The sequence below is a fragment of the Saccopteryx leptura genome, chromosome 1, assembly GCF_036850995.1.
Source record: "Saccopteryx leptura isolate mSacLep1 chromosome 1, mSacLep1_pri_phased_curated, whole genome shotgun sequence".
In the NCBI taxonomy this organism is placed as follows: domain Eukaryota; kingdom Metazoa; phylum Chordata; class Mammalia; order Chiroptera; family Emballonuridae; genus Saccopteryx; species Saccopteryx leptura.
In genome coordinates, this window is record NC_089503.1 from 249,697,226 (window position 1) to 249,720,748 (window position 23,523).

The window sequence follows — 23,523 nt, forward strand, 5'->3', positions numbered from 1 at the left end:
AAACTAATATAGAGGGAGAAAAGAAAGAGAGAGAGAAAAAAGAGGGAACCACTAAAAGAAGAAAAAATAAAAAAGAGGAGAGAGAGAGAGAGAGTTAAGGGTTTTGGAGTGCAACCCTCATAGAGAGAAAGGAAGAGGAAAGAAAAGATAATGGGAGATGTAACACTTATAGGTAGTGTAGTTCAAGGAGAGGAAAGAGTAAGACCGGCAAAGAGTTAATTGACCAAATTGGAGGAGGAATAAGAAATATCAAGAATGAAGATAAGAGAAACAAACAAACAAATATAATAAAATGGGATAGGCTATAAAGTCTGCGTATTATTCTTGATTTTGAGAGGTTATCTTCTTACTTTTTCTTTTCTCTCCCTCTTCCTGGTCGGTGACTCTGTACCTCGGGTTCTGCCCCTTTGGCATGCTCAGGTAGAGGTTTGCAGTTGATAAGTCTCTATGGCGATGTCGTGTATTGTGCTTCAGTCTCGTTGGTAGTCGAGGCTCATTAGCATTTATAGGCTCCGCCAGTGAGAGAGTCCGTGTTCCTGGAGCCTTTCTCCTAGTCTTTCCTTCCTCAATTAGTAGCCTGATAATCCAGCTATGGGGTTGCTGCTGCCTCTGCCTGGATAGTAAGAGGCTCAAAGAGCTGGCAACTCCCCACTCTATTTCCACTCAGCACAGGGCTCTAGGTAAGGCTCAGTCAGTCAGAGCTGCTAGCATAATCAGGCGGGACTTCCGCCCACTCAAAGACCTCTGGCTCTGCCACTCTGTGGAATAACACGGGCGCGCACTGCCGAGGCACTTGGAGGAATCTCTCGCCCACTATCTGCGCGCGCAGATCAGGATATCAGGCCAGCCGCCTCACCCTCTGAGTGAAACCCCCACCCTCACGGAAAAGTTCTGGTGTTGGAATTGGCTCTCACTCCGTCCCCGTGCGTGGCTTTCCCAGGGCGCTGGGGCGGCCGGAGATTCCGCTTTCGGCCCACACAAAGGCCTCTGACTCTGCCTCTCTGTGGGACAACACGGGCGCCCACTCTCGGGGCTTTGGAAGGAATCTCTCGCCCACTATCTGCGCGCGCCGACCCGGAGATCAGGGGAAATGGCTGCCCCGCTTGTCTTTCTTTGTCGGGGTTTGGCGTGAGTATTAGCTTGTATTGCCCGGGTTGCCACAGGAACAGTTTTTTCTCGGCCTGGATCTCTGTGCCATAGCCTGGTTCGGCCGTTTGTGCTGCGGCCTGGATCTATTCACCCCCTTTTCCCACCTCAGTTTCTATATTCTCAGTTCCCAGTGAAAGCTGCCCTGTTTAGGTTAGCGAGGAAGGCGGAGCATTTCTTACTCCCTATTTCCTTCGGGGTTTGATTATATATTTAGCCAATTTTTCGCTCGACCATACCTTCGGGTGTATTGCGAAACATCTGGAGGCTCCAAGGATAGGTTTTTCTGTTTCTGGTTGAAGATCTTGTTGAGTTTTGGGGGAGATTTATCGGTATCGCTTCCTACCGTGCCATTACTCTGAGTCTTTCTTTTTTCTGCTCTGCTTTCGTGCCTTCATTTATTGTGTCCTCTAACTCACTGATTCGATTCTCAACTTCATCCATCTTGCTTTTAATTTCTTCCATTGTGTTCTTCATTTCTGATATTGTATTTGTCATTTCTGACTGATTCTTTTTTATTATTTCAATGTCCGTTTTTATATCTGCTATCTCTTTATTTAGGTGTTTGTAATGACCATCTATTGTTGTTCTAATATCTTTGAGCATCCTAATAATTGTTATTTTAAACTCTGCATCTGGTAATTTGGCTATATCTGTTTCATTCAGGTTCTTTTCTGGGGATTTCTCTTGACTCATCTGTGTTGCATTTCTCTGCCTTCTCACCTTCTCTGTGTAAAAGAAGGTCTTGGCCACTGGAGTCCACTGGGTTTGGCTTCTGTTCTGTAGGTATGGTCTGTCTGCAGGCCCGCCTCCTCCTCTGCTGTTGCTGCGTAGGGCGTTTGGGTATGGGCGTTGCCGGTGTCTTCCCTCTTGGGCTGTTGCTGAGGTTTCCGCCTTTCCTTCACGGGGTGGCTGTGATCACGTGCTCGGGTGTACAAGCCTTGGTGGCCTTGGCCTTCGCCCCGCCCCCGTGGATGGCGTTATGCTCGGCCCTGAGGTCAGTGGCAGCACCTTTGCTCAGCTGCAGGTCTCCGCCTGTTTCCGGGCTTCCACCTCGCCCTTGCAAGAGGAGCCCGCTCTTGGGAGGGCTGCAAGCCTTGGCTCCACAGGCCAGGCGGGACTGCGTGCCTACATTCAGTAGTGGGACTCCGCCTGTTCTGAGCTTTTGGCTCCACCCCTGCGGGAGGAGCCGGCTCCCAAGTCAGGCCACAAGCCTCGGTTCTGTGTGCGGGGCAAGGCTGTGCTCCTGCATCCTTGCTCAAGGGCTGGTCTCCACCCCTTCCGGGGTTCCCGCCCTTCTCTTGCAGGCTGGATTATGGGCAGCCAGCAGCTGGGTTTTACCACTTTTGTACAACCCCTCCTCCCCAGCCGGGCAAGACAAAGCTCACACCTGGGCCTCAGTGGTGGCCAGCCGGCTTCCGCCCTTGCCGACAGAACCGTGCTTCTGCGTTCTGCCGCCGCCTGCCTTCCGGCGAGCTCTCAGTCGTGTAGGTTGGGGCGCTGCAGCTTAGACCCTAACACACACTACTGTCCTTCTGAAAGGTCCCTCCTTCTAAGCGGCTCTGTTCTGAGTGCCGCGGGAGAGCTTGTTTGACTGGTGTACTGCTTCCCTTTGCTGGTATTGCTGTTTCCAGGTAAAATATTCACTTCAGATTTGGGGAGTGACTCATCCCAGGGTTAGGGTGGCTGTCTCCCAAAATGTCTCTCCCTGTGCCTCCTAGATTACACTCTCTTCCTGCTACTCCAGTCCTCTCCTCTCTTCCCATTCCCCAGAGCCCCTGGTGAGTGGTTGTGAGAGAGGTGTTCTGCGCAGTCTCTTTAAGAAGAATCCTAGGTCTGAGAAATCAGACTCTTTCTCATAAACAGTATCCTGTCTTGTTTCCAGCTAAATACTGTCCATACACCTCTTCTAGGCTCTGGGGCTGCAGGCTGGGGCTTTTTTCCTGGGACTCAGGACCCTCCCCTCTCTGCTAAACTCACTTCCCACCACACGAGTCTCTCCAGGCTGCCGTTCGCTCCGGGGAGCTGGGCTTCCCTCTCCGCGTTTCCGCTTTTCCTACCAGTCTCAGTGTGGCTTCTTCAGTGTTCCTTGGTTGAAGAGTCCTCTTAGTTTAGTCCAAAGTTGGTTTTTCCAGATGATAGTTCTTAAAATTAGTTTGTAATCCACTTTGGTTCTGGGAGGTGGGAGTTGGTACGTCCGCCTACTGCAGCGCCATCTTGTCTTCTCCTTTTGTTCTATTGAAATCCTTTCCTAACTCAAGTGAAATTCTTCTGAAGACTTCTGATCCCCTCAAGCTCAAACTTTTCCCTCATCCCAGCATCAGGTTGATTCCACATTCATTCTCTGATTATGTGATGGTTTTGATTGTCACCTTTATGTTATGTTATCTTGAAAGATTATGTACGATCTCAACCAGACTATATAATTTTATGCATTCTATAAAACATACCTGAGCACCTTCCATATAGTACATGGTCAATAAGCATGGACACAGAGTAAAAGGAAACTCACTACCCCTAGTCTAGTAAGTCATGGTGATCTGTTTCTGGATGCCCAGATACTCCATCTGCCCTTCTTCCATGGGCATTATCATGCCATCTTCATTTACCACGACAGCTTGGAAATGTTCCATGTGAATGCATAAAGAGATACTTCTCCTCCTCCTCCTCTTCCTCTTCTTTTTGCTATCTTTCTTCTTCACAGTTGCATGCTATACCATCCAAAGGAAGGTACCATAATTTATTTACCTGCTCCTTATTGATGGTCATTTAGGTTATTTCCAATATCTTGCCAGGAAAAAAATCCTGCTCTGACTGATCTTGTACATCTATGAATATTTCTGTAGGATAAGTTCCTCATGATAAAATTGTTAGAACAAAAAGTATGTTCATTTATAGTTTTGAAACATTTTCAAATTGTCTTCCTGGAGGAGCTATAACAATTTATACTCTTACCTGTACAGTTTAATAGTCATTATATTTAATGTTTTCAAAGTATTCCATTGAACAGAAGACCCATACTTGATTAAAACATTCTATTATTTTTGTATATTTAAGCTCAGTTCTTATTCAAAAGAGAAACCTACCTCCAATATTCTAGAAACTAAGAACTGGACATTTGACTTACAATCACATAGCTTCTCCACGGAGCACAACAGAAGCTCAAGCACTTAACAATACTTTATGTACAGGAATGTACTTCAAAGAAACAGTGTAAAAATAACATTTTAAAAATAAAATCAAACAGCTAACAAGAAGATACACCATAGTTCAGTAGAAACAACACAGATTTTAGGGACAAAAGTTATTTCTCACCTTTCTCTTATAAGCTGTGTGACTTTGGACAAATGACTTAACCTCCTTGAGCTATAATTTTCCCCTCTGAAGAAGAATCGAGTCCTAAAAGTTTTGACCTGAATGACAATGTATGACAAATCTATTTACCTGAGTTGTAGCCAGCTCAGGAGCCATATCTGAAAGCTTTCATCCCAGTGTCCAGTTAGATCCTGGAATGTACCGTGTAACTACTACATAGTGATTAGATGGACCATATTTTATTCACTTATCCACAAGATAGGTGACTTGTCCAAGGCCAGGTAGTACACAACCAAGAAAATTTAAAGGAAGCTAAGAGAGAGCCAGAAAGGTGCATTGAACTGCCAGCCTGGACTGTTGTATCTGCATCTGACCAAAGACTTACTTCCTGTCTTCAGCTTTGCTTCATTTCAAGTGAAGAGCTGTAGCAAGGTGTCTTCTGTAAGCCATGTTCAAGGTTTCCCTCCTCCCTTATTCATGTATCCCGAACTTTCAGGTCTCTGAAGAAATGAGGCTCTATGTTTGGCCTCCAAGTCTACCTCTCAGCCTTAGATCAAACATATCCTTCAAAATCATCCAATTTCCCACTCCACATATCTGTCCCTTTTATGGGTATCACGTTTTATTTATACCAAAACAAAATGTCCTCTGACTTCTTTCCCACCCTCCCCATTTCTTTCTTAGCTCTCTACCAATGAAGTTCCGACATGCTCTCAAACTGTCATGATTTTGAGTTTGCAAACTAGCTCTGTAATTTTATGGTAAGACCCAGAAATTTTAAATTACCTGCCCAACCTTATAGAGTAATTGGGGGCACAAATAGATTTGAACTCAGGTCTTCAGGTTCCAGGTCCAGAGCTTATTCAACGGCCCATGCCCTTTTTGCTCACTCCCCACAAATTTGACATTTGCGAAGTGCTTTTGTTTCTAGTTGCTCATAGAATCATCACAATTATCTCAGAGGGCATGACCTCATTGCACTTGGTGGGGAGAAAACCACCTCAAAAAGCAGAGGCTTAAAACAACAATCACTTCCTACTGCGGTTTCTGCATCTACATTCATGTGAAGATTGACTAGACAGACGTGCTGCTTGGCAGGGTTTATTGGTGAATCTCTGGGTCAGCTGGATGGTTTTGTTCGAGGCTTGGCTGGACTGGGGCAGCTTCCTTGGGGCAGCTCTGCCCCACATTATCTCTTATTCTCATCCTGGGTCCGTGGGCCAGCCCAGGCATGCTCTTCTCATGGACACTGGGAAGATGCAAGAGAAGAAGTACAGTGATACGAGCATGCTTCCCAGCCTCTGCTTGTATCACATCTGCTAACAACCAAAGCAGACGTCACAGTCAGAATCTGTGGATCATCTCTTGGCAAAAACAACTGCAGCCTGACCAGGTGGTGGCACAGTAGATAAAGCGTTGGACTGGGACGCGGAGGACCCAGGTTTGAAACCCCGGGGTCACCAGTTTGAGAACAGGCTCATCTGGTTTGAGCAAGGCTCACCAGCTTGAGCAAGGGGTCACTCGGTCTTCTGGTACACCCCCACCCCCGTCAAGGCACATACGTATAAGAAAGCCATCAAGGAACAACTAAGGTGCCGCAACGAAGAATTGATGCTTCTCATCTCTCTCCCTTCCTGCCTTTCTGTCTCCATCACTATCTCTCTCTCTCTCTCTCTCTCTCTCTCTCTCACACACACACACACACACACACACAACTGCAGAGTCACGTGGCAGAGGGCAGTAATTCAGAGGGATGAAGACCAGAGGTACTTATGTTAACTACTCAGGGTTCAAATATCAAGCCATCTTTAAATTAAGCTAATTTTGCTTCTCGCCTCCAAGCCCATGCCAGTGTTAAAGCATAGGTACCCAGAGCACATGGTGAAGTGAGACTGGGCACGGAAATGCCTCCACTGCTTGTTAACTTCACACGAGGCTGCACTTTGGCTGCTGCAGCAGAGGAAACAGAACAAGAATGACAAGCAGGCACCGGCTCAAACCTCCCGGCTCTGTAGCCAGCTGCCCCCACCCTAACGACGTCTTAGCTGTGATTTCGTGTTCTAGGGAGAGAAAGTAATTGAGGGTGAAATTTATATTGGGAAAATTGCTCTGAAAAAAAAATTAGAGAGCAACAGACCAAACACTGGCTGGCTCAAAAGGAGTTTCATACCCAAAGACCAGGGAAACTGAACGAAGTAAGGAAAGGGATGTGGGGCCCTGGAGGAGCAGAGAGACCCAGCAATGCAGAGGTGAGGAGAGATCTAAACACAGGGACACGAACAATCCCAGAAACTTCAAAACATCTTAGAGGAGAGAAAGGAAAATCAACAAGTCTTACATTTTCTGAGATTTGTTTTGCTCCCTGCAAGTGCTGAAGAAGTAAGACATACACATGTAACACCAAGTTTTCAGTGGAAACTTCTCTGAGACATTTCTCTCATGCTCTACCCCTTCTGTTGCCAGAACAAATATGCGAGGACGCTGATCATACACAACATGAAATTCAAACAACTGAACAGACTCAGGGAACCCGAGAGAGGATCCGGTCTCCAACTCAGATAACTACGTGACCATCAGTTCTCTACCTGGTTTAGATTAGAAGCATGATGTACCGGAAGAGACTTTTCTAAATACACAAATGACAATATTCACATGTGAATATGCAATGAAGGTTACATTAAGTAATAATAGTAACATCACCGGCCACAAATTTTGTTAAGTTGTATTAACAAAGGCCACAAACATGTGCACCTGAGCTTTAGGGGCATAGGTCAACACTCCATCCTGCCCAGGGAAGACCTTACCCAGCCTTTTCTCCCCCTGGGTTTGGGCTTTCTCTAATTTTCTTCATTCAGCTTGTTAAGACATCCAAAATTTTCTTTCCTGACCTGGCGGGGTAGCTCCACTGGTTATAGCGTCTTTCCCATACACCGATGCTGCTGATTTGATCCCCGGTCAGGGCACAAACAAGAATCTGCCAATAAGTACATAAATCAGTGCACAACAAACTGATGTTTTTGTCTCACCCCCTTCCTCTCTCTCTCAAATCAATAAATAAATTAAAAAAAATTTTTTTTTAAATTTTCTGTTTTTGGCCTGTTTTCTCTTCTATAAAAGAAGGAAGTAAAACTACATGATCATCAAGGTTCCTTCCAGCACACGTAAGAAATTATGTGACTTTTCTCTACTACCTTCCCAGCTCATTCCCCTGAGAAATGAAGGACATCAGTGTGGCATTAATCTTTGCCCAGGTATTTAATAGCAGAACTCAGCTGGGATAGGCATTTAAAATACAAAGCACCATGGAGACACAGCAAGAAGACTCTCTCTGAAAGTTAAACGTTGTCAGGTAAGGTGTGTTCTTGAGCAAGTTACTTCAGTTCTTCATGCCAAGTTTCCTCATCTGTAAAATGGAGCAATAAGAGAACCTGTATTTATTGGGTGTTGTGAGGATTGAAATGAGAGAATGAGTGAAGCATTTGGAAAGGGACTTGGTACATAGAAGGGATCCTGCAAATGTGATTTTGGCAACTCTGAGGCTGGCAGGTTTTCTTTTACTAAGTGATAAATGCTAAGAAAAGTTGTTTGTAAGTGAAAGAACTTGTTTCAAAAATTACAAACCTTTTAAAAATCTTTGTTGACTAGCTAATGTGAAAGTGTAGCTTGAGTTTCTTATTTGGGTTTCTTGTATTGGTTTTCCTGGATCTGGCTTTGGTTTAGTTTTTCATATCTTCAACCACTAAGACAATTGTTGTCAATGGTAGCCACACATTAGAATCATCTGGGGGACTTAAAAATCTCTATGCTTGAACTATCTATCTAAAAGTCTGGATAGTGGGGGGGTGAGGTGGGGAGGAGGAGTGACTAGAAGGTATCTGGAGGCATGCTTCTGGGGTGCCTGTGAGGGTCTGATTCTTGAGCTGGGTGGTGGTATCTTCAGTTTGTAAAAGATCATCGCCATGTATACTTAGAGCATGAGCACATTTCTACGTGCATCATATACTTCAATAAAAAGTTAAAAACAAATCTCTATGCTGAAGTTGCACTGAATACCAATTAAATCAAAATATTTAGGGGTGGAACCTGTCAACATTTTTGAAAAGCTTCTCAGGTGATTTCAATGTGCAGTCAAGGTTGAGAACAGCTGTAGAGGTTCTTTTGGCCACAGTGGGCCAGATCTTGGAATTGGCATTCGTGCCAATCACAGAAAGGCCCTTGGAGTAGCCAGGAGTTGGTGGAATTGACCTAGGATTTTTTTAAGCAGGTCCCAAGTACAAAGGTCATTGGGCAAGATGACGAGGGCAAGAGTTCTGGACCCGCATAGAAATCTGAGACTAGTGTCTGGGGCTCTCTCTCACTTACTGAGAGTGAGAGACTTGGCCGTCATGTAGGTAACCTTCCTCATTTGTTAACTGGTTCCTCCTCACCCCCGTCGGATGGATGTCCCTTCCCATATATCAACAACTCCATAAATGATCTATTAAGATAAGCTGTTGCAAATTCTCAAGAGACCTCCCAACCCCCCAAAATGTATTTTGTCTGTGCCTCTGATTTCCAGCAGAGGCTAAGCAGTATTTTGACATTTTTCACTGCTATTGCTCCTCCCACTCACTCTCTTGCACCCAACAGATAAGGAAAAAACAGGCACTGATTTGAGTTTCTCTTGCAATCAATTATTTTCTCATTAGACATTAATTTGACCAAAGTGCTCGTGGATGGAAAACTGGCCACCACATGTCGGCCCAGTCTTCAGCATCTGGGTGTTCCCTTTGATGGGGATTAATTAAGTCAACCTAGCTTTGCATTCTTTGATAGATGAAAAAAAGAACCATAGCTATTTTTGTTCCTGCCCTCTGCTTACCTCCAGCAAGATTCCAAGAATCCCAAAGTAAAACAAAACAAAGAAAAAAATTTTTTCTTGCCTGGCCTGTGGTGGCACAGTGGATAAAGTTTTGGCCTGGAATGCCAAGGTTGCTGGTTCAAAACCCTGGGCTTCCCTGGTCAAGGCACATAGGCAAGCAAGCAATGAACAACTAGCATGAAGCAACTATGAGTTGTTACTTCCAATTTCATGTTCCTCTTTCTCTCTTGTCTCTGTAAAATCAAAGTATTTTAAAAAAAATTCTTCCTTACATGCTTCCTGAATCTTTATTTTATTTCTACAATTGTACCTGCATTTCCTCTTCTCTTAATCTTTGGGGAAATAAAGAACAATCCTGCCTAACATACCTCCATACAGTTGAACATCATTAATATGTTCTTTCTTTTTTCCTCTTTTGTCCTATATTTCAGCATTTTGAGAATTTTGGATGGTTTCCCTGGACCTTCTTCATTTCCCTATTTTAATTTCTTTATAAATGTGGCTCCTCCAAAATATAGTTATCTTGAGCACTCAGTAAGTCTTATTAGATATTTAACAAATGAACTCAACAGTACTTATTGAGACTTGCTACATAAAAAACTCTGGGCTAGGTAGTAAAAACCACTAGTTTCTGCCCTAAAGGAGCCCCCATCGAGGTAGATTAAAACAATTTTAGTACAAGATGGGCTGTCAGATGTTCTGTGATACAGTTACAAACAACCAGCCATGGCAGTATGAGGTCAAGAAGGTTAATCCTGTAAGTGACAATTAAAAAAGTTTCTTGGTATAAAAGAACTGGGCATATAGTTGAACAAGGTTTTACCCTGGTCAGATAGCTCAATTGGTTGGAGCGTTATCCCAAAGCTCAGAAGTTCCTGATTCAATCCGCAGTCAGGGCACATACAGAAACAGCTTGATGTTCCTGTTTCTCTTTATCTCCCTTCCTCTTTCTTTTCTTTCGTTTTTTTTTTTGTTTTTTTTTGTTTTTTTGTTTTTTTTTTGTATTTTCCTGAAGCTGGAAACGGGGAGAGACAGTGAGACAGACTCCCGCATGCGCCTGACCGGGATCCACCTGGCACACCCACCAGGGGGCGATGCTCTGCCCCTCCAGGGCGTTGCTCTGTTGCAACCAGAGCCACTCCAGCGCCTGGGGCAGAGGCCAAGGAGCCATCCCCAGCGCCCGGGCCATCTTTGCTCCAATGGAGCCTTGGCTGTGGGAGGGGAAGAGAGAGAAAGAGAGGAAGGAGGGAGGGTGGAGAAGCAAATGGGCACCTCTCCTATGTGCCCTGGCCGGGAATTGAACCCGGGTCCCCCGCACGCCAGACTGATGCTCTACCGCTGAGCCAGCCGGCCAGGGCCACCCTTCCTCTTTCTAAAATCAATAAAACAAACAAACAAAAAGAACAAGGGTACCTGACCTGGGAAATTGCCATCTTCTACATGTCCACAAAGAGTTATAACTTGTTTTTCTTTTATTCTTCCTTACAAATGCCATTGACAATTTGAAATTTCTTACATTACAGTCAAAGAACTTTTAAAACATATTTAACTTGACTGTCTTTTGAAAATAAACCAGAGTTGTTTGCCTCTGCTTCTGCATTAGAAAAACTAGAATGGTTGAATAACTTTGTTAGAAAGACTTGAATAGTTTGCTACCTTAGAAAATTCTCTTATTTAATAAATTTTCAAGGATAAAGGAGCAATGATATATCCAAAAACTAAATCTAAATCCTTCCTTCTCACAAAGGTCAAACTGGTGGGTCCATGCTGGCAGATGTGTCCAGGACACAGTCAGCACAGGGCACTGAGACAGAGGCAGGAAGGGTCTGCAGATCTTTGGTACTTATGGTTTGGGTTGGCGCAGAGCTAGCAGTCACTTTCACACGCTAAATGTACCACTCATGACATCTCCCCAGGCTTTTTTCAGGAGTCTAATGATCTCTTCGAGTTTTGTTTCCCAGACATTGAAACATCCTTTTAAACACCACACAAAAAGCACAATGCATGAAAGAAAAACTAGCAAGTTGGACTTCATTAAAATTAAAAATGTCAAAACTGCAATGAGATACCACCTCATACCTGTTAGATTAGCTATTATTAACAAGACAGGTAATAGCAAATGTTGGAGAGGCTGTGGAGAAAAAAGAACCCTCATACACTGTTGGTGGGAATGTAAAGTAGTACAACCATTATGGAAGAAAGTATGGTGGTTCCTCAAAAAACTGAAAATAGAACTACCTTATGATCCAGCAATCCCTCTACTGGGTATATACCCCCAAAACTCAGAAACATTGATACGTAAAGACACATGCAGCCCCATGTTCATTGCAGCATTATTCACAGTGGCCAGGACATGGAAACAACCAAAAAGCCCGTCAATAGATGACTGGATAAAGAAGATGTGGCACATATACACTATGGAATACTACTCAGCCATAAGAAATGATGACATCGGATCATTTACAGCAAAATGATGGGATCTTGATAACATTATACGAAGTGAAATAAGTAAATCGGAAAAAAACAGGAACTGCATTATTCCATACGTAGGTGGGACATAAAAGTGAAACTAAGAGACATTGATAAGAGTGTGGTGGTTACAGGGGGAGGGGGAAAGGGAGAGGGAAAGGGAGAGGGGGAGGGGCACAGAGAAAACTAGATAGAAGGTGACAGAGGACAATCTGACTTTGGGTGATGGGTATGCAACAAATTGAAAGACAAGATAACCTGGACTTGTTATCTTTGAATATATGTATCCTGATTTATTGATGTCACCTCATTAAAAAAATAAAATTAAAAAAAATGTCTGCTCTGGGAAAGACAATGTAAGATAATAAGAACGCCACGGACTTGGAGAAAATATTTGTAAAACACATATCTGATAAAAGATATATGCAAATATACAAAAAACTCTTAAAATTCAGCAATAAAAAATTTCAATTAAAAAGTGGTAAAAGATCTGAATAGACACCTCACCAAAGAAGATATACAAAAGGCAAATAAGTATAAGGAAAGATGCTGTACATCAGATGTCATTAGGGAACTGGAAATTAAAATGATGAGAGACCACTACAGGCCTATAGAATGGCCAAACTCCAAAAGCCTGACAACGCCAAATACTGGCAAGCATGTGGGGCAACAGACACTTTAATTCATTGTTAGTGGGAATGCAAAATAGTACAGCCTCTTTGGAACAGTCTGGCAGTTTCTTACAGAATTTAACGTACTCTTACCATACAATCCAGCAATCACACTTCGTGGTATTTACCCAAAGGAGTGAAAACTTTAGTCAATACAAAAACCTGTACACGGATGTTTATAACAGTTATTAAATTGAGTTTATTGGGATGACACTGGTTAATAAAATTATACAGGCTTCAGGTGCACAATTCTACAACACATCATCTGTACACTGTATTGTGTGTTCACCACCCCAAGTCAGGGTTCTGTTTATAGCAATTTTATTCATAATTGCCAAAACCTGAAAGCAACCAAGGTGTCCTTCAGTATGTGAATAAATAAATAAAATATTTTACATCTAGACAATGGAATATCATTCAAGGTATAAACAAATGAGTTATGAATCTGTGTCATCAGCATCCCAGGCCAACGCTCTATCCACTGTGTCACAGCTTGGTTAGGTGAGGGGTTTTCTTGAGAATACTATTTTATTAATTTCACTGCTGTTATTCTCCTACTTGTAGTCTGCCATTTTCACCTAAGATATTATACCCTCCATGAATTATATGAACCTCAAGGTTTTTTTTTTCTGTGCTGCTTTTTTTAAACTTTGCAAATAAATTCTGTTGAACAGGGCCTTGTCATGCTATTTGTTGCTATTGATAGAGTTTGTCAACCCTGAGCAGTGAGAAGCAATCTGTCCTCCCAATACATGGTAGCCTTTCAATAGTGGTGATTCTGTAATGAGTTTTAAAATGAGAGGCAGATCTCCCACTTGGGTTAGAAAGTGAAAATTCAGCAAGAGAAAATAAGAGGCAGAGCAGAAGAAATGAGTTTGAGTCCTCAAAGTTCTAAGAATCACAGCTGTTGGAGAAGTATTTAGCAGACCAGACAATAAGTGAAGTGAGTCCAGGCTGACAAGACTGCATGCGTCCCTAAGCCCCACATGGCGACTGCTTTTTCCTTCTGCATGGCGAAGAAGGGCTGGAAGACATTTCAGACTGAGATTTGCCTGAATAGTTCCTCCTCCTGCATTACTCACTGAGACAATATTTTTTTTCCTCCCGAAGACACCATGCAGCAGAAGCGGTCACCCCACCCATTTATTCTCATCTCTTGGCGAGAAACTGTCCCAGCACCAATGTTCAGCAATGCCACTGTCAAATTGATAGCAAGACAGAGGGAGCTCTAGGAATGCATCCCCAAACCAAAAGAGCTCAGGGTGCAAGAACTGTCACTTAATAGTTACAGCAGGGATTTATTTTTGGTAATTAAAGCCTAATGTGGATTCTGTTTTTGGAAAAAGATAACATTTGTTTTCTAAAAACTAGAGGATCTTTTTAAAGGGGAGAGTTTTCTCTCCAGCCCCACTCTAGAGGTAAAGGCACTCTTTAAAGCACCAACTATTTCTTCCCAGGAATTCAGGTAGTAGATGTTTTGAAATAACTAGCAAAAACACAGAATTCATTGAATGTTACAGGCAAAAAGTTACCACAGGACTCTCTGGTTGAATCCCCTTATTCTATAATCGAGGAAAATTAAGTCCAGAGAGACTGAGTGTTGTGCCCAAGGGCACACAGCTGGCTCTCACACGATGAGACTTGAATCCACGATTGTCCATGAACTAGTCAGTGTTCTTCCCACTATACTGTATTCTATTGAGCAGATACTCCTCGCCTCTTATAGAATTGAGAGACTCTTTTTTACAAACCTGGAACTAAACTTGTGACTAATTAGGATATTGTGCTCCTTCACCTATAAGTCATCAGCATTGGTCTGGGTTCAGAACCTCGAGGTCACTGGCTTGAGTGTGGGCTCACCAGCTTTAGTGCGGGGTCACTGACTTGAGCCCAAAGGTCACTAGCTTGAAGCCCAAGGTCGCTGGCTTGACCTCGAAGATTGCTGGCTTAAACAAGGGATCACTGGCTTGGCTGGAGACTTCCAGTCAAGGCACATATGAGAAAGCAATCAATAAACAACTAAGGGACTGTAGTGAAAAATTGATACTTCTCATTTCTCTCCCTTCCTGTCTGTCTGTCCCTATCTGTCCATCTCTCTGTCTCTGTCTCTCTCTGTCTCTCTCACAAACAAAACAAAACAAAAACTAAAACCTATATAGATTTACCAGGTGCTAAACATGGTTCTAAGCCCTTTACCGTATCAATTTATTTACCCCTCAGTGCAACTTTATGAGGTAGACAACTATTTGTAACTCCATTTACAGATGAGGAAAGAGGACCCAGAGCTGTTAGGTGACTTGCCTAACTTGGCACAACTGGTTAAGGAAGAGCCAAGGTTTGGACTCATGCTGCATTTAACAGTGTATGACCAACCTCAGATACAGTTCATAAGGTAAGCTGTACTCAAGGATTCAATGCCAGTTGCCAAAGTTTAAAAAGTTAATCTCAGTTATCATTCATTCATCCATTTATTTCATAACTTTTTTGAAGGCATCTAATCAAGACTGTTCCAGTGTCTCAACAGAATAATACATGTATAAATCAACACAAGTCTAGTAAGAATGAAAACACTGTCACTATTCCCCGAAGACAGAATCCAAAACCAATACTTCAAAACTTTTGAAATGTCATGCATTCACTAAATGGGGTAGCCAGTTAGCATCATCATCTGTATTTTCATCAATTAATAAATATACCCTGGATAACAATTTAAATTAAATTTCATGAATTTGGCTTTGTAGAAACATGTCTAGTATAGCAGCAGTGTCTTTAACTCAAAAATTGGTGTTTATTGAATGGATGGATGGAAAACTATTTGAAACAATTAATAAATAGAATGTTTGCCAATGTTTGGTGTTTAGAATGCATCTTAAAAATAATTTAGTGTTTTCTAGTTTGTTGGATAATAAATTATGATTCAGGAGAAAATTTTGATTTCTATCCTTTTCAATGACTAAGTAACTTCAAGCAAGTCATTACAGTGCCAGTTTTATCTGTTGTGAGGATTAAATTAGCTAACACAAACAAATTATTTAACACCGTGCCGAACACCTGTTAAACAATCACCATATTTTAAACTGTCTTTAAATATATGTAAAAAAAGCAAACATTCAAATGATATAAAATGAAATATACAATGAAAAATAAGTCTCTTTTGATGAACTTTTATGCTGTTATTACTAATCAAGCAAAAATAACATTTTGCTATTGATTAAGCAGAGAGAGGTTTACAAACCAGTATGTAACATTGTTTGAGTCAGAACCATGTGAAATAACACACGTATTCTGCATAAATTCCAGCGAGAGTGATTAACATTCTCCAACTTCAAATAATTTTTATTATTAGCCAACACTTGTCCACCCCCAATAATATATGCGTTGCATGAAGGACACAGAATCAGATCGCCCTCCCCTGGCATGTTCACAGTCTGCACATACTTTTCACTGAGGGTTTCCCTTTCTTTTTGACTGTTATTTCATGGCTTTTCAACTCCCACTACTTTCAACCCTGGGAAATTTGCTGACGCAAAGTGCCAAGTATTTCCAAAAAAAACCCAAAAGATAAAGTATGGACACCCGTAGAATTCCAGGGAATAAAAGACTTAATGTACATGTAGACCATATTTATCAGTAGTTTTAATGTTTGTGATGCTATTGATATTTATTCCTTTTAACTCTGAGGCTGAGGTTAATACACATATTCTTCGTTATTTCTCTCTCTACAGCCAGTAGCCACAGCCACCATCACAGCCATGCAGGTTTAGGTTCGAATTTAATTTGGACAGATCACAAAGAAAACAGTGGAGCCCAAAACTGGTGAGCCATTTTCCTTTATTCCTGCTCGCAACCTGTGGGTGAGAAAATACACATTGGGGCGGGGGGGCACTTTCCATTCAGGACTTCCAAGGCCACTGACTTTTTCTGTTTTTTTCCTAGAATCAGAGTCCCTCGCCAGACTTACTCGCCTCTGTTCCCCATCTCCTTCTCCTGCACAAACTGGCTTCTCCTTCAGCATTCTGCCAGTTTGGCTGGCTCCTCTCCGCCATGTGGCCTCTCTACCCTGCTACAACATGAGGCCCTCCTCTCAGCTTAGAAGAATGTGGTCTCGCCTCCCCAAAATGGCCTCCTAGCTCCTCCTTTTAAAACTTTTTGAGGGAGCAAAAGCCCTCCCCCAACACATATTAGCATAACCAAGCCCCTTCCCGGGCATAAAGGCAATTAGCTGTAAACCTGAGAGCAGTGGCCATCTTTAACAGAGTGAGCACAAAATAACTGATCTGCGGGACACTCACAAAGCCTTGTTGGTAAGAGGGAGGGAGAGGGTTCGTCTGCCATTTTTAGCCTCTTAATCTGTACAAAACGGAATTCAGGGGACAAGAATAATAACCGCAGCCTATCTCTCCCCTTGAGTCCAGTCCTGAATCCTTCAATTTCCCTGGCCCTCCAACCTTTTTTCACCTCCTTCCCAGAAGGAAGAGGTGGGGGAGTGGGAAACAATTCAGACCTTCTTTCTAAGCATGTGAATAAATCTCAAGTACGCTAAACACCTCAGTGTTCCAACCTAATTAGAACAGTATAGATAGAGATGTTTTTAGGACATGTAAAACTTGCAGCATAAAAACCTATCTGAGAGCGCCACCGTGTGCCCCAGAGTCAGGGCGCCCAGCAGGCCTTCCACAGACTGTGCCCCCCCCCACCTCCATGGCTGGCAGGTGCAGCTACGCAACCCGCAGTCCCCAGGGGTCCCAGTGTGTTCGCCCTACAGGCGGGTTCAGGACCCCGGAGGAACGCAAGGCCTGCTTCTTCCTTGCCCCGCCCGCATCATGTAGGAGGAGAGAGTGAGTGACCGGTTTGTGGAGATCGCGTTCAGACCGTCTCGCTGAGACTTCGCCTCCACCTGCTGCCATGTGCAGCCTCCTCGGATACCCAGTCTGTCGCCAAATTTTCCAGCTGCCAGCTTTGCTCTGAGTCGCGTTTCTGAGTGGAGTGTCCCAGGGATGGAGAACCCAGGCTAGCTGCAGAATATCTTCTCTCTGGATCCGCGGAGGTGAGAGCCCGCGCCTTCCCTGCTCCCCGTTCCCCCTGGTCCTTCGTACTGTTCTGGAGGGGGCTGATCTGTTTGACCCCGCGGTCCAGCCTGGAGGGCCCAGTGGTAAGGGAGGCAGGGTGAGGTGGGGTGGGGCGGGGTGTCAGCAGTTTGGTTTCAAGAGGTGGAGGGGAGAGAAGAGAATGGAGAGCTTAATCTTGAGGTTTGGAGACCGCTTTCGGGGACTGAGACGTTGACTCCCCTCTAACTGGGAGTAGTTGTAATTTTTCTTCATTTTTTAAAGAATACTTTCCCTAGAATCGGAGCCCTAACTCAGTGTAGTAGTGAACAGAACTGGCTCCCGGGCACGACCCGTTCTACTACTCGTTTCTTGTTTGTCTTGGAGACCATTTGGCGCCTCTCTGCGAGTGGCCCCGGGGCATGATAGACCCCCTTGCCGCCCCCCCTCCCCTACGCTACTGCCCTAACTGCCCCTCCTCAACTCTATCCAGCGAAGCACTAAGGGCGGAGGGAGGCAGCGCCTTCCTGAAACAGGTTGTTTTGGGGCGGATTTTTTGAAGACAAGAAGAGCCAACAGGTTGCTAGGCCTGGTGGTGCACAGAAGTCAGCAGAGAGGGCAGCCCTGGCCCAGGTTTCCCCTGTCTGCCTTGGCCCCGTGCGCGGGCTATGCGAGGCGAGGGGAGGGAGGGGTTATGGCTCAGCCGGACTCTTCTGCATCGCTGCTGCTGCTCCTGGCGCAGCTGGCAGGCCGGGCAGTGGCCGCCTCCAAAGCCCCGGGATGCAAGGAGATCACCGTACCAATGTGCCGGGGCAAAGGCTACAACCTGACGCACATGCCCAACCAGTGAGTTCAACCACAACACGCAGGACGAGGCGGGCCTGGAGTTGCACCAGTTCTGGCCGCTGGTGAAGATCCACTGCTCTCCGGACCTGCTCTTGTTCCTGTGCTCCATGTACACGCCCATCTGCTTACCCGACTATCATAAGCCTCTGCTGCCCTGCCGCTCCGTGCAGGCGCCAAGGCCGGCTGCTCTCCACTTGTGCTGCAGTACAACTTCCCCTGGCCGGAGCTCATGAAATGCAACCGCCTCCCGGTGCTGGGGACGCCGAGGTCCTCTGCATGGATTACAACTGCATCAAGACCACCACAGGGCCCCCTAGACTCTTCCCGGTCGGGCCCACCAGGGGGCACTGTCCTGGGAAGGCGCGGGCGCCCCTGGGGCCCCATAGGTGTGCAAGCGCCGCAAGCCATTGGTGCCCATCCTGAAGTAGCTGCACCCGCTCTACAACAAGGTACAGACGGGCCAGGTACCCAACTGCGCAGTGCCCTGCTACCAGCCCTCCTCCAGCCTGGATGAGCACACGTTCGCCACCTTATGGTCGGCCTGTGGTCAGTGCCATGCTTTATCTCCACCTCCACCACGGTGGCCACCTTCCTGAAAAATATGTGGAACGCTTCCATTACTCTGAGTGCCCATCATCTTCCTGTCAGCTTGCTACTTGTGCGTCTTTGGGCTTCTTGGTAGGTTTGGGTGTGAGCACAACAGCCACATTCACTATGAGAGGAAGGGCCCTGCGCTGCAGACTGTTGTCTTCCTGCTGGTGTACTTCCACCTACTTCGCATAGCCAGTTCCATCTGGTGGGTCATCCTGTTGCTCACCTGGTTCTTTGCAGTTGGCATGAAGTGGGGCAATGAGGCCATCGTGGGCTATACACAGTACTCCCATCTGGGTCATCCTCAGCGTCAAGTGGCACTGAGCTCCATCCCCAGCGTCAAGTGGCACTGAGCTCCATGGATGAGGATCCAGTGGCTGGCATATGCTATGTGGGCAAGCAGAACCTGAACTCACTGCCTGGCTTGATGCTGGGCCCTCTGGTGCTCTACCTGCTCAGGGCACGCTTTTTTGTCCTGGCAGGTTTCATGTTGCTTTTTTCATGTGTAGAGTCATCAAGCAGGGTGCCACCAAGACGGACAAGCTAGAGAAGCTCATGATCCAAATTGGCATCTTTCGTGCTGCTCTACACAGTGCCAGCCAGCATTGTTATGGCCTGCTACCTGAGCAGCACTATTGTGAGAGCTGGGAGGCTGCGCTCACCTGCGTGTGCCCAGGCCAAGACTCCAGCCAGCCGCGCACCAAGCTGGAGTACTGGGAGCTCATGCTCAAGTACTTCATGTGCCTCCTAGTGGGTATCATGTCTGGCATCTGGATTTGGTCAAGCAAGACTGTGGAGTTGTGGCAGCGATTCACCAGCTGCTATTGCTGTCGCTGGCAACAGAGCCACAAGAACGGCGGCACCATGGCCACTTGGGACTATGCCAAGGCAAGCGCAGTGCTCACAGACAGGACTGGACCACGGGGCCACGGCAGCTGCCTGCCACAAGTAGGTGTCCCTGTCGCGCATGTGTAGCAGGCCACAGGCCTGAGTGAGGGAAGGGGGTTGTTTTGTTTGGTAGCTTTGCAGTGTTACTTCTGTTTACATTTTTGATGCTGATGACCTCTCCTGGGGCAAATTGGAGAGAGGGGGAAAGGGCTCTTTCAAGGGAATAGCTGTCCCAAAACTTCTCAAAGGGGCTCAGCTCATGTGCATTTTATTTTGTGTTTCTTATTGCCTTCTTTAAGGGAAACTTTTTAATTTATATATCCTTTCTTAATTTTTAACTTGGTTGCATTTCTGAGAGTATCTGAGGAGATAGTAGTCTAAGTTAATTATCAGATTTCTCAGATGTACTTGAAACACAAAGGGTAATGTTTTTATTAATAAGAAAAGCAAATTCCAATTACCAGAAACGGAACTAATGAAAATTTTCTTTACTTGATATACTTCATAGGTTTCTCCTGCTGATTTCGTTATTGTTTCATAATTCATGTGATGAAATGAAGGGAAATACATATAAGAACAGAGGCATTGCGCCTGGCCAGGCAGTGGTACAGTGGATAGAGCATTGGATTGGGACGCAGAGGACCCAGGTTCAAAACCCCAAGGTTGCCAGCTTGAGCGTGGGCTCATCTGGTTTGAGCAAGGGGTCACTTGGTCTGCTGTAGCCTACCCCCCTGTCATGGCACATACGAGAAAGCAATCAACGAACAGCTATGGTACTGCAATGAAGAATTGATGCTTCTCATCTCTCTCACTTCCTGTCTGTCCCTCTCTCTCTCTCTGTCTCTATCACCAAAAGAACAGAGGCATTGCCTAAGACAGTGTTTTGTTTTGTCAGCTCTGTTTATACTAGCAGTTTTCAATCTTTTTCTTATGGCACACATAAACTAATTACAAAAATTCTGCGACACACAGAATATATTTTTTGCTGATTTGACCAAAAAAAAGTATAATTTTGATTGAGTTACCCAGAAAAATGCCAATAGTAATTACTTTTTTGCTCCTAAGTGACTTTTTTTAAAAACCAAGTGCCCTATACCTGTATATAAGGATTTCTAGTAACAAGAATTAACCAATTAAACACAACCTTAGTATGCCACATGACCAATAAGATGCAACTCTGTTATATGACTTATACATTTATGGTTCAAGACAGGGCATTCACACCAGATGGCTATTGTGTTGTCTGTTGTCATTATTTGACAGTCTAAGGAAAAAGGTCAGTGCCCCTGACTAAACCGTCAGGTACTGAATGTTTTCAACATTCTTGGGGCACATCAGTTGAAAATCACTGCTCTCTGTCAAACCTGTTGGAGTAGATGGTGGTGGTGTTGTGTGTGTCTAGTTGGGGAGTAAGAACCCCCCAAATCACTTATTCACCAACTAGGCTGTAAATACAAGTCAGGGAATCCAGATGGTATATATACATTGATTTACAGGTGGCACCTTTCTTATCTGTCTAGACCAGGGTCTCAAAAAGTAAAAAATTTTAAAGCTCAATGGATTGAAAACTATATAAACTAAAACTAAATTCTACTTAGATACATGATAATCAAACTGCTAATAAGTAAAAAAAAAAAAAATCTCAAAAATGAATGAAAAAAAACCTGTTTCCTGTGAACTATGCCAGACCCTCAATTAGGTGCTTTTATCTGTGTCTCTTCCCCTCACAATCACTCTTATTTTAGGTATTATGGTCTTCATTTTCAGGATGAGACTAATGCCTCAGAGTATATAAAGCTACTGAGCAGTAGTAAGGAATTTAATCCCAGGTCTACTTTATGGAAGTCGATTTTGTTCATTGAAGTTATTTTGTTTGTACACCCTAACATTTTTAATGGACATTCCTAATTAATCAAGAATATAGCATACAATCTAAGTACAAGATTATTCCTTTAGTTTCAATATGAAGTCAGAGGTATATGTGTTACTCCTTTCTAGATTAGATAATTTCAACTATTAAAATGGGAGAAATGATCATGTTGGAGCTAAACTGCATCAGTGAAGGCACATTGTGTTACTAATGGCAAAAAAAGACACAGGAAAATTGAGGAAAAAAAGAAAAAGTTTATTGAAATATTAGTGCATAGGGTTAGTGAATTACAGTAGCAGTTAAAACAGCCATGTCTTTCAAAAAGTAGACTTGAAGGAAGTTCAGCAATGTATTAACCTTAATATGAGTTGCAGACAAAGGATAACTCAGCACTATTCCCACAATCTCTGTCTCTTCTAATTCCCCAGCTATTAGTGCATATTGGTCCAGCACGGATATGTGTTTACCCCCAGGTCGATCATGAAAGCCAATTTGTGAGTAATGGCTTTAATTGGCTAGTCTTTCCACTTGCCCACATATTTGGCCAGAATCTAGACCCTCTTTTCAATGGACGGTGTAAAACATACTAGTCAGATAAAACTGACAGCAACTATACTGCACAACTCACAAAACTATACAGGAGAAGGGAAATAAAAATTTTAATGATCATTTAAAAGTGGGACTATGTTTATTTCCCTTCTCATGTTTAGCAAAGTGTAAATAATACTTCTAAAATTTTCACTTTTTGGTTCTGAGCCCCTGAAGATGGCACAGTGACAAAAATTAAAATTTATCTTTGAAATGTGCAAAATTAAACAAGTATAAAAAACTGGCAAGTAAGCAAACACACAAATTATGTTTTTCAAAATTTGGTAGCTTTTACCCTTCTAAAGTTACTAAGATTAAAACTTCATTATGGTATTGTGGATAACTGTATATATTAGATAATTATGAATCAATTCATTTTGTGTGCCATCCTTCCCTATGGATGTGTATGTGCAGAAGTGGATATGCACTGCTGTGTCCACAAGGTCAGAGAACTGAAGAGCTAAGTATAGTTGCTTTTATCATCCCTGCTTCTCTCTCAATAGTAATGTCTGTCCTCCAGCCAAGTAACTGTGTAGGTAAATATATAGAGGGACATGGGAAAAAGGGATATATTTTTTTAAAGTAAAGGTTATAGAAAAATGTGCAAAATTGTCAACAAAGACTACATTTCAGAGAAATGTGGGGGTGAGTACAGGGCTGGGGAATTAAAATCTGTAGCATTAAAAACTCTGTAGACTCTGCACTCTCGCTGAAGCATGTATCCATGGATGTTCTTCGGACGGGAGTTACACTTGGACAGACAACATGCAATATCAGGGATGGTGTGGTCTGCCTTCTCCCTCAGGAGAGAGGTGGGGTGTATTTAAAAAAGGGGTCGTTTGCTCAAACGGACAGTACAGTAGTGGAGATGCTGGTTGTAGATACGCATAAAAAGGTGGGTTCTGTGGCTGCTAAAAATAATGAAGCACCTTTAGTAGAGTCTAAGGTGATTCACTTCCTCTCTTTTAGGGGCTGTGATCTGCCTTCTCCCTCAGGAAAGTGATGGATTTCACTAGCAGGGGTTGTCTACTCGTATTTGTGCTATGGTACTAATGGTGGAGGGGGCAAATATACATAAAAAGGAGGGTTCTAAGGCTGCTAAAAATAGTGAAGCCTCTTCATAGAGTCTAACGTGCTTCACGTCCTCTTTTAGGGGCTGTTTACTTATACTGAGTTGTCTTCATGCCAGAATGTTTTTCCTTCTGGCATGTGAATGTTGCCATCTTGATGTTC

General features: G+C 43.9%; 1 long non-coding RNA gene and 1 pseudogene across 1 annotated transcript in view; both read left to right on the forward strand.

Moving 5' to 3' along the window:
* The window catches only part of LOC136389210 (uncharacterized), a 92,445-nt gene that overhangs the window by 15,529 nt on the left and 53,393 nt on the right, over window positions 1–23,523 (forward strand). Inside the window, exons 2-4 of the long non-coding RNA XR_010748283.1 lie at window positions 14,727–14,854; window positions 16,188–16,278; window positions 16,399–17,509. This is a non-coding gene — a long non-coding RNA (uncharacterized lncRNA). The remainder of the gene's footprint in view (window positions 1–14,726; window positions 14,855–16,187; window positions 16,279–16,398; window positions 17,510–23,523) is intronic.
* Window positions 18,202–19,948, forward strand: LOC136389209 (frizzled-5-like; annotated as a pseudogene).